This window comes from Schistocerca gregaria, chromosome 8, assembly GCF_023897955.1.
Source record: "Schistocerca gregaria isolate iqSchGreg1 chromosome 8, iqSchGreg1.2, whole genome shotgun sequence".
NCBI classification, from domain to species: Eukaryota; Metazoa; Arthropoda; class Insecta; order Orthoptera; family Acrididae; genus Schistocerca; species Schistocerca gregaria.
In genome coordinates this window covers 502567523-502579818 of record NC_064927.1, presented here as the reverse complement: position 1 = coordinate 502579818, position 12296 = coordinate 502567523, and the positions used below count along the sequence as shown (strand labels likewise).

The 12296-nt window shown below is 43.9% G+C and overlaps 1 protein-coding gene and 1 non-coding gene across 2 annotated transcripts in view; both read right to left on the bottom strand.

The window, feature by feature from the left end:
* Positions 1 to 12296, bottom strand: part of LOC126285273 (T-box transcription factor TBX1-like) — a 431754-nt gene that overhangs the window by 340476 nt on the left and 78982 nt on the right. The gene's annotated exons all lie outside the window — the stretch shown is intronic.
* Positions 5641 to 5713, bottom strand: Trnat-ugu (transfer RNA threonine (anticodon UGU)). The gene has a single exon. It is a non-coding gene; the product is annotated as a tRNA-Thr (tRNA).

The following is a 12296-nucleotide window of genomic DNA, read 5'->3' as shown; positions in this document are numbered from 1 at the left end:
TACAACCCTGCCTCACTTCCTTCCCAACCAATGCTTCCCTTTCATGTTCCTCGACTCTTATAACTGCCATCTGGTTACTATACAAATTGTAAATAGCCTTTCGCTCCCTATATTTTACCCCTGCCACCTTCAGAATTTGAAAGAGAGTATTCCAGTCAACATTGTCAAAGGATTTCTCTAAGTCTACAAATGCTAGAAACGTAGGTTTGCCCTTCCTTAATCTAGCTTCTAAGATAAGTTGTAGGGTCAGTATTGCCTCACGTGATCCAACATTTCTACAGAATCCAAACTGATCTTCCCCGAGGTCGGCTTCTACTAGTTTTTCCATTCGTCTGGAAAGAATTCGTTTTAGTATTTTGCAGCCGAGACTTACTAAACTCATAGTTCGGTATTTTTCACATCTGTCAACACCTGCTTTCTTTGAGATTGGAATTATTATATTCTTCTTGAAGTCTGAGGGTATTTCGCCTGTCTCATACATTTTGCTCACCAGATGGTAGAGTTTTGTAAGGACTGGCTCTCCCGAGGTCGTCAGTAGTTCCAATGGAATGTTGTCTACTCCAGGGGCCTTGTTTCGACTCAGGTCTTTTAGTGCTCTGCCAAACTCTTCACGCAATATCATATCTCCCATTTCATCTTCATCTACATCCTCTTCCATTTCCTTAATATTGTCCTCAAGTACATCGCCCTTATATAGACCCTCTATATACTCCCACCTTTCTGCTTTCCCTTCTTTCCTTAGAACTGGGTTTCCATCTGAGCTCTTGATATTCATGCAAGTGGTTCTCTTTTCTCCAAAGGTCTCTTTAATTTTCCTGTAGGCAGTATCTATTTTACCCCTAGTGAGATAAGCCTCTACATCCTTACATTTGTCCTCTAGCCATCCCTGCTTAGCCATTTTGAACTTCCTGCCGATCTCATTTTTGAGACGTTTGTATTCCTTTTTGTCTGCTTCATTTACTGCAGTTTTATATTTTCTCCCGTCATCAATTAAATTCAATATTTCTTCTGTTACCCAAGAATTTCTACTAGCCCTCTTCTTATAACCTACTTGATTCCCTGCTGCCTTCACTACTTCATCCCTCAAAGCTACCCATTCATCTTCTACTATATCTCTTTCCCCCATTCCTGTCAATTGTTCCCTTATGCTCTCCCTGAAACTCTGTACAACCTCTGGTTTAGTCAATTTATCCAGGTCCCATCTCCTTAAATTCCCACCTTTTTGCAGTTCATCAGTTTTAATCTACAGTTCACAACCAATAGATTGTGGTCAGACTCCACATCTGCCCCTGGAAATGTCTTACAATTTAAAACCTGGTTCCTAAATCTCTGTCTTACCATTATATAATCTATCTGATACCTTTTAGTATCTCCAGGGTTCTCCCATGTATACAACCTTATTTTATGATTATTGAACCAAGTGTTAGCTATGATTAAGTTATGCTCTGTGCAAAATTCTACCAGGCGGCTTCCTCTTTCATTTCTTAGCCCCAATCCATATTCACCTACTACGTTTCCTTTTCTCCCTTTTCCTACTACCGAATTCCAGTCACCCATGACTATTAAATTTTCGTCTCCCTTCACTATCAGAATAATTTCTTTTATGTCATCATACATTTCTTCAATTTCTTCGTCATCTGCAGAGCTAGTTGGCATATAAACTTCTTCTACTGTAGTAGGCGTGGGCTTCGTATCTATCTTGGCCACAATAATGCGCTCACTATGCTGTTTGTAGTAGCTTACCCGCATTCCTATTTTTTATTCATTATTAAACCTACTCCTACACTACCCCTATTTGACTTTGTATTTATAACCCTGTATTCGCCTGACCAAAAGTCTTGTTCCCCCTCCACTAATTCCCATTATATCTAACTTTAACCTATCCATTTCCCTTTTTAAATCTTCTAACCTACTTGCCTGATTAAGGGATCTGACATTCCACGCTCCGATCCGTAGAACGCTAGTTTTCTTTCTCCTGATAACGACGTCCTCTTGAGCTATCCCCGCCCGGAGATCCGAATTGGGGACTATTTTACATCCGGAATATCTTACCCAAGAGGATGCCATCATCATTAACCATACAGTAAAGCTGCATGCCCTCGGGAAAAATTACGGCTGTAGTTTCCCCTTGCTTTCAACCGTTCGCAGTACCAGCACAACAAGGCCGTATTGGTTAGTTTTACAACGTCACATCAGTCAATCATCCAGACTGTTGCCCCTGCAACTACTGAAAAGGCTGCTGCCCCTCTTCAGGAACTACGCTTTTGTCTGGCCTCTCAACAGATACCCCTCCGTTGTGGTTGCACCTACGGTACGGCTATGTGTATCGCTGAGGCACGCAAGCCTCCCCACCAATGGCAAGGTCCATGGTTCCTTGGGGGGGGGGGGGAGGGGGGGGGCGGGTCAAGGAAATTAAAATTTGTGAATTTGTGGTAAGTTCCTATGAGACCAAACTGCTGTTCTTCTTTGGTCCCTAGGCTTACACACTATTTAAATCAACTTACGCTAAAGACAACACACACATCCATGCCCGGGGTAGGACTCGAACCTCCGACGGGGGAGCCGCGCGAACCATTTCAAGGTGGCTCGGACCTCGCAGCTACCCCGCGCGGACCAGGGTCAAGGAAGTTCGGTTGAGTTAGAATCTATTTTCTGTATGAAGTAGGTTAGATTTTAAGCTCCAGTGGTGGTATGCATAGCTTGACACCTCTGTCCCTGGAGACGAGTGCTAAATAGGGAGTTTGCTATTAAGAAGATCCCGGAAAGCATGTCAGTGAGTTTTATCCGTTTCGGAAATAACGCGGTGAGTACTGTACACTCTGTTTTCAGTTACTGCAGTTACCGGACAACTTCTACAATTATTGAGTCGAAGGTGAAAACATCGGTAAAGTTAAAAAAAAAAAGAAACGCATTTACTTTGAGACGCACTTTCCTTCTCCCACCACCGATTAGCGTCAGAAGGGGCCGGTACATTTGAAGCTAATTTGCAGTATGTGATGCTTTTCATTTTTATATGTATGTACTACGAAAATATATAGTTTCGATAATCCATCGCATTAAAGGTATCTCCAAAACAAGCTGTTCCGCGTGTGGTTTATTATGCTACAATGGTAGAACGTTTGACTTCGGTGGATGGAGGTCTTGCCAATGAGGATATGACCACGTAACGGTTAATTTACATTATCAAAGTAGATGATATTTCGATTGTCGACGCATGGATAAAATTCGTATGAGCAAACAAGTATTATTTGATTAATAAAACGGTAGATTTGTGGTTTCACAGCGGCTTAATGTATTGTAAAAGTGGTGAAACTTAATGCAATACTGGCAGTATATTCACATAATGTGATTCTAGTACCGGAAACTTCAATGATCTTTTAAACACTTACCTAGTGGATTTGAGGAAGGAAATAACACAGTTTCTGTTGGCAGTATTTTTTCCGATTGAGTGTATCTTTTAATAAAGGAAATCAACTATATTACAGCGTCTTTTAGCGCACTTGCAGAAAGCAAGTTTGGTATAGAATAAATTTAATATTTCGTAGTATTTGGGGTGTAAGAGTGGAAATATTAGCTTTTAAACTAGAGTTTAGGACACCGTAAACAACATACAACATGTCACACAAAGAATTTTAAAATAAACTTTTCAGACCGTGGTGCACGCATAAACACTGGAAAGACGTAACTTCCAAATGTCAAACATCGAAATGTCACTTCTAGTTTTAGTTGAGATAGAACTGCATCTTTAATATATAGGCCCAAATATTGGAAAGATGTAATCGCCAGATGTCAAATATCGAAGGGTCACCTCTAGTTTTACTTGAGCTAGAACTTCATCTTTGATGTGAGTATTGGATTTTTTAGTACAGCACGAATCACACCTCTACAAGTACTCGAAATTAGCTTCCGTTATCCGAAAATGTCACACGTAAGGCTCTTCGAATTTACATACTCGACATCGTTCATGGTGAACTTGGACAGCGAGACTACAAACACACTGTTTTGATGAACTTATCTGATGCCGTGCAGACCTACGACAGTTAATCTTCAGTTCAGCACATGTGTGAAAGACCAGCACAAAATATATAGTAAGATACTCTGAACACCTGAAGCTCTAGAAAGAGGAAACTCAAACGTCACACTAGCGAACCATTTCATATAACAGTCACCACCCGACTGGCATGAAAATGTCAGGAAGCAGTAGAAATAATTTGTAGACAACTATTATCCATCCGCCCCAACCCAATAAAAGATTCACTACAGTAACTATGAGCATAAGATATGCTGGCCTTCTCACTTGAACAAATTATTTTCTGATATTACAATTTGCACCTAAAATTTCCGATAAAGATTTTGCCTATTTGTGGTTTCCAGTAAACATGCGATTTCAGTCCATAGATTCCGAACTATATCCCGATTATGATATTTTTCATCCTCAGGATGCCACAAATTCAGTCTTTCTTGGAATAAACTTACGAGCTTATCACTGTCCATACTTCGTGTGTCAGTCGACCTGACCGAAGAAAAAAAAATGATCTCATAAATCAATGATTGTCGTCAAAAGTCTGTACGTGCAGACGATAAGATCCGCGCACGTAGTTGCGTATTTATTTGAAAGATAGGCCATCTTCGGCCGATGTCGGTCGGCGGCGGAATCCACCGACGTCGGTGCCACTCTGACCGCAGCCTCAGGCATCGGTCATCTTTGGCAACTTCCGCCAAGCTGTGCGAAGTTTATTAGCGCTGTCTCTCTCGCACTGCGCAGGCAAATGCAGACCACCTGCGTGGCTCTATTGCAAGAGCGGTTAAAATCAGTCAACAAAATTAATATCAGGCCAAGAACAAAGCGACATCGGCCTAAATTGTTTCCCTCCGGCCATAAATAATGGTTTATAGAAATAAATTAGCGCAAAGACAGCAGCAATTACCAGCGATCACCAAGAGCCACTTTAACCGCCGAGCACGTTTTGCTGACGCGAAGACACGTCCGCGAGGCAGCGCTCGCCCGACGTCGCGGCCGTCGACAGATCATTAGTCGCCGCGCAGCCGCGGAGAATCACTCGGCGATATGCGCGCGCGGCGCGGCGAGGCGACCCAAACAATGCACCGACGAATCGCGCGAGGACGGACGGCCGACGTAAACATTTGTGGCGCCTGGCGCGCGACAGCCAACTGACGGACACACGGCGCGCCATTTCTCCGCGGCCATCAATCCCCCGGTACAGTCCGACAAACGGCCGCTGCACACGGACACGACTCGAGCCGAGCAGGGCGGCAGGGCGGGCGGGCTTCTCTGCGCGGGCCTCGCTTCCTGTCGCCTTCACTGTCACAGTCTGTAAAATCAGCTGCGGAAGTGTACTGAAGAGCTCAGCCCATCGCTCTTCACAGTTTATATCGGGATCGGCTACGGTCACACATAGGGGAACATTGGTGTCGATGGGGCAGCTAAAGGAAGTACATGTTACATTCCTCACACTGTAATAGATACAGTTTAACTTTAACATTACCTTTTGCATTTCACTGTATCAGACACAGTAGTAATATGAAGACAGAAACTCTTCTCGAAGGAACAGATTACTGTTGTTGACCGTGCAGCTTTTCCCTGGAATAAATGATGACCAACTGAAACCCTCAGCTGTGTGCCCCGACCGGGACTCGAACCCGGGTCTCCTGCTTACATGGCAGACGCTCTATCCATATGAGCCACCGAGGAAACAGATGAATAGCGCGGCTGCAGGGACTGATCTCTTGCACGCTTCCCGTGAGACTCACATTCCCAACTGTAATCTGTTCTTTCGAGAAGAGTTACTGTCTTCATATATATAGTTAAAGGGTACCCAGCCATTCACCTTCGTCTGTGGGAATGCGCACAGGTTGCATAAACTCTTACGTGAATCGCCAAAGCGTGCGCGAGTAATGAGTGAATGGACAAATGCCTATAAGGTACATTACAAATGTAGTGGTGTGGACGTGATGGGAATGTGAGTCTCACGGGAGGCGTGCAAGGGATAAGTCCCTGCAGTCGTGCTATTTATCTGTGTCCTCGGTGGCTCAGACGGATAGAGCGTCTGCCATGTAAGCAGGAGATCCCGTGTTCGAGTCCCGGTTCGGGGCACACATTTTCAGCTGTCAACATCGAGGTAGACCAGAATGAAATTTTCACTCTGCAGCGGAGTGTGCGCTGATATGAAACTTCCTGGCAGATTAAAACTGTGTGCCCGACCGAGACTCGAACTCGGGACCTTTGCCTTTCGCGGGCAAGTGCTCTACCATCTGAGCTACCGAAGCACGAGTACCGGGCGTGGGTCGTGCTTCGGTAGCTCAGATGGTAGAGCACTTGCCCGCGAAAGGCAAAGGTCCCGAGTTCGAGTCTCGGTCGGGCACACAGTTTTAATCTGCCATGAAGTTTCACATCGAGGTATATCAACAACACCTGTCGGCAGCTGAGGGTTTCAATTAGTCATCATTTACAGTAATAATAAAAATTCACAGTTAATGAAATGTTCGAAGGAAACGAGTCATCGACCCAATCAGGGTACTGGTTTCCTTCACTGGACCACAGTTTCCACGAATGGGCTATAATGTAATAGCTGTGAAATAGTGTACACGTACAAGTCAGTCAAAGCATGTCAAGTTTTTTTTAAATTTTAGGTGTTTCTTGATGGCATCTGAAACCGAATGCCATGTATTCGAACTCCAGTAAGCTGAAAGTAGAAGCGCCGCCTTCGAAGACAATAATAATAATAATAATAATAATAATAATAATCACCTTTGGCTCATTACCAAAGCACGTACAAACTATTCGGAAGTATACGGAAAACTTCATTTCCACAGTTCCGAAGATTGCAAGAGTCAAGGAGTACGAGAATTACCGCATAATCGGCTAAAGAGCTAATGCATTCGAGTTGCTGAAAAGAATAATATCCAGAAGATCTGTTAGATGACCGTCAGTGTGGCTCTCGGTAAGCGAAAGGCACCAGAGAGGTGCTTCTGGCGTTGCAGATGATAATGGAAGCAAGACTGAAGATTAGATTAGATTAGTACTTGTTCCATAGATCATGAATACGACACTTTGTAATGATGTGGAACGTGTCAGGTTAATAAAAGGTCTCTATACAAGATATTACATTACACATGACACTCAATTTTTTTGTGGGTGCTATATCCAAAAATTCATCTAATAAGTAGGAGTTGCCATTAAGAAATTCTTTTAATTTCCTTTTAAATGCTATATGGCTATCTGTCAAACTTATGATGCTGTTAGGTAAGTAAGCAAAGATTTTTGTGGCAGCATAATTTACCCCTTCTGAGCCAAAGTTAGATTTAACCTTGAGTAGTGAAGATCATCCTTTCTCCTAGTGTTGTAGCCATGTACACTGTTATTACTTTTGAATTCGTTCGGATTACTAATAACAAATTTCATAAATAAATATATACATTGTGAGGCTACAGTGAAGATCTTCAAAAATGTTCAAATGTGTGTGAAATCTTATGGGACTGAACTGCTAAGGTCATCAGTTCCTAAACTTCCACACTTCTTAACCTAAATTATCTTAAGGACAAACACACACACACACACACACACCCATGCCCGAGGGAGGACTCGAACCTCCGCCGGGACCAGCCGCACAGTCCAGGACTGCAGCGCCTGAGACCGCTCGGCTAATCCCGCGCGGCAGTCAAAACCTCTAGCTCTTTAAATAAGTATCTGCAGGATGATCTTGGATGAGCTCCAGCAGTTATTCTGATTGCACGCTTTTGTTCAATGAACACTCTTTTACTCAATGATGAATTGGCCGGCCGGAGTGGTCGAGCGGTTCTAGGCGCTACAGTCTGGAACCGCCCGACCGCTAGATCGCAGGTTCGAATCCTGCCTCGGGTATGGATGTGTGTGATGTCCTTAGGTTAGTTAGATTTAAGTAATTCTAAGCTCTAGGGGATTAATGACATCAGAAGTTAAGTCCCATAGTGCTCAGAGCCATTTGATCCAATGATGAATTACCCCAGTGTATGATGCCATACGAAAGCAGGGAATTAAAGTAGGCGTGGTAAGATAATTTACTGAGATGTATATCACCAAAATTTGCAATGACCCTAATAGCATAAATAGCTGAACTCAAACGTTTCAGCAGATCTTCAGTGTGTTTTTCCCAGTTCAACCCCTCATCAATGCATACACCTAGAAATTTTGAATATTCTACCTTAGCTACCGATTTCTGATCGAAGTCTACATTTATTAATGGTGTCAGTCCATTTACTGTACCACTTAATGATTTTCTGAAAAACATCGTTCACAATTTCACCAGTTAATTCTTGTCCGTTGGGTGTGATAGCTATACTAGTATCATCGGCAAAAAGTACCAAAAGAAAAATCAAGACACGTTCATAGGATTTCTCGACCTGGAAAAAGCTTTCGACAATGTAAAATGATGTTAGATGTTGTACCGTGGGAATGTCGTTTTGATTTTTGTAAATTATCGATGTGCACGTCAGAGAGAGGTAGAGAGCACGTTACGTTACTGTTAAACAGTCTCTGGTCTTGTTGTGGCTCAGTCCTTGTTTCTGTGCAGTCTGATACATTCTTAGTTGAAGTATGGCAGGTGATGGACGTATACTATAGTGCAGCATCGACTCGTGATTGTATCTCTTAGATGAAGAAAGATTTATTGTAAAGGATAGCAACGATGAATATGATGAAAATATTGAAAGGCGAAGCAATATAAATTTTGAATAATGTTAATTGTTTTGAAGAGAAGTAGTTCGAGGAAAGTCTGCAGTACTGCGCAGCTAGTTTGTCGGAATGATTACTGTCAGCGGGTTAACTGCGCTCAGTTGCTCAGGGCTGAGAGAAAGACCAACCCACTTCCCTGAGTCACGCATTAACAAATCAACTGATTAACCTGTTTGGTTTTTATAGACATTCTCTCTTAACACAGTACCCTTTTTAAATCACTATTCGCGGTGTTAAGCATACTATTGTTCAGACCAATTTTATGTGTGAGAGACCGCGAAATTTTACTCTGTTTCTTTTCTTTTTTTTAATACCTACTTCATTCTGAAGCCGTTGTCTTGGAATATCATTCATAGGAACAGTTACTCTCCCCATCCCACTTTTTAAAGAAGGCTTACCGTTACGCAGTTACGCATTACCATTCTGCACCATGCGGTATGCTGCAGTTTGAACATTGCTTGCAAATTTCATTTAAAAGTAGAAATTCAGCGTAGCCGCTGCCTGCTTAGCGTTTTGCTTTTGTGCTCTCGAGAAATCTACAACAATGTTGGCAGACACGAGGTAAATGGAAACTGTGATTAGGACAAGACAATTATTTTACTTCAATTGCGGATTTATTATAAAGACAAGTTGCATTCAGACCAGTTACAGTTCTATTCGAATGGGGTTCTGTTTAGTCAAAGGTTAGCATGCGCGTTTGTGGGTACATAGTTTTCGTAATACGCAGACGTTTTATAGAGTGAGAGCTAAATTTGGGATAAATTTGATACAGAAACACAGTGGTGAACTTGTAATGTTTGAAATTCTGAGAAAGACAGAGGTAAGCTATAGGGAAGGACGGATGATACACAGTATGTACAAGAACCGAGAAGAATCAATAGGGGTGGCAGACCAAGAACCAAGTGCTCGGATTAAGAAAAGTTTAGGACAGATGTAATCTTTCGCCCCTCCTCTTCAATCCATAAATCGAAGAAGGAGTGACGCAAATAAAAGAAAAGTTCAAGTGTGGTGTTACATTTAAATGTGAAAGGATATCGACGATAAGATTTGCAGATGACATTCCTGTCATCAATAAAAGCCAAGTAGAATTGTGGGGCCTGTCGAATGGAACTAAAGGTAAATCAAAGAAAGAAGAAAGTAATGAGAAGTAGCAGAAACGAGAGCAGTGAGAAACGTAACAACAAAAATATTGGCGATTACAAAGTACATGAAGTTAAGGAAATCTACCTAAGCAGCAAAATAACCCATGACGAACGGAGCAAGGAGGCCATAAAAAGCAGACTAGCACTGGTAAAAAAAGATCATTCCTGGTCAAGAGACGTCTGCTTGTATCAAACATACTCCTTAATTTGAGGAAGGCGTTCCGAGATTGTGAGTTTCGAACACAGCGTTGTATATACTCCTGGAAATGGAAAAAAGAACACATTGACACCGGTGTGTCAGACCCACCATACTTGCTCCAGACACTGCGAGAGGGCTGTACAAGCAATGATCACACGCACGGCACAGCGGACAGGAACCGCGGTGTTGGCCGTCGAATGGCGCTAGCTGCGCAGCATTTGTGCACCGCCGCCGTCAGTGTCAGCCAGTTTGCCGTGGCATACGGAACTCCATCGCAGTCTTTAACACTGGTAGCATGCCGCGACAGCGTGGACGTGAACCGTATGTGCAGTTGACGGACTTTGAGCGAAGGGTGTATAGTGGGCATGTGGGAGGCCGGGTGGACGTACCGCCGAATTGCTGAACACGTGGGGCGTGAGCTATGCACAGTACATCGATGTTGTCGCCAGTGGTCGGCGGAAGGTGCACATGCCCGTCGACCTGGGACCGGACCGCAGAGACGCACGGATGCACGCCAAGACCGTAGGACCCTACGCAGTGCCGTAGGGGACCGCACCGCCACTTCCCAGCAAATTAGGGACACTGTTGCTCCTGGGGTATCGGCGAGGACCATTCGCAACCGTCTCCATGAAGCTGGGCTACGGTCCCGCACACCGTTAGGCCGTCTTCCGCACACGCCCCAACATCGTGCAGCCCGCCTCCAGTGGTGTCACGACAGGCGTGAATGGAGGGACGAATGGAGACGTGTCGTCTTCAGCGATGAGAGTCGCCTCTGCCTTGGTGCCAATGATGGTCGTATGCGTGTTTGGCGCCGTGCAGGTGAGCGCCACAATCAGGACTGCATACGACCGAGGCACACAGGGCCAACACCCGGCATCATGGTGTGGGGAGCGATCTCCTACACTGGCCGTACACCTCTGGTAATCGTCGAGGGGACACTGAATAGTGCACGGTACATCCAAACCGTCATCGAACCCATCGTTCTAAAATTCCTAGACCGGCAAGGGAACTTGCTGTTCCAACAGGACAATGCACGTCCGCATGTATCCCGTGCCACCCAACGTGCTCTAGAAGGTGTAAGTCAACTACCCTGGCCAGCAAGATCTCCGGATCTGTCCCCCATTGAGCATGTTTGGGACTGGTCTGCACGTCCAGCACGAACGCTGGTCCAATTGTGGCGCCAGGTGAAAATGGCATCGCAAGCCGTTCCACAGGACTACATCCAGCATCTCTACGATCGTCTCCATGGGAGAATAGCAGCCTGCATTGCTGCGAAATGTGGATATACACTGTACTAGTGCCGAAATTGTGCATGCTCTGTTGCCTGTGTCTATGTGCCTGTGGTTCTGTCAGTGTGATCATGTGATGTATCTGACCCCAGGAATGTGCCAATAAAGTTTGCCCTTCCTGGGACAATGAATTCACGGTGTTCGTATTTCAATTTCCAGGAGTGTAGTAGTGAAGCATGGACTGTGTGGAAACCGGAACGGAAGACAATCGAATCATTAGAGATGTGGTGCTACACAAGAATGTTGAAATTTAGGTAGACTGATAAAGTAAGGAAAGACGTGCTTCTCCGCAGAATCTTCAAACAGAGGGATCTACGGGAAACACTGACAAGAAGGGACAGGATGGTAAGACATCAGTTAAGACATCAGGAAATGACTTCTATGGAACTAGAGGGAGCTGTAGAGGGTAAAAACTGTAGAGGAAGACAGAGATTGGAATACGTCAAGCAAATAGTTGAGGCCGTAAGTTGCAAGTTCTACTCTCAAATGAAAAGGTTGGCACAGGAGAGGAATTCGTGGCGTACTACATTAAATCAGTCAGAAGACTTATAACTAAAAAAATAATAGAAATAGTAAAGAAAACCGTGATTTAACCTTTGTTCATAGTATACTACTTATGCACAGCTTTACACAAATGAAATATTTGATAGGCCTACACTTTTCTACGTTCATCACAACACACTTACTAACGCCGGCATATGTCGTTTATCCACCCTTTCCATAACTCGTGTCATCTTTTGTGTCATTGACACAGTCGCCACAAAACCATGACTCCTGAAGAGACCTGGATAAAGATTTCTCTGAGGAAACCAAAACTGAGCTCTGACTTCCTGGATGCGTGATTCTGTACACATCTTGTTTCCTTTTTTACTCGTCTTCTGTTTTCCACTGAGTGGACTGCTCCTGATATCTGTGGTTACCTGAACTTTATTCAA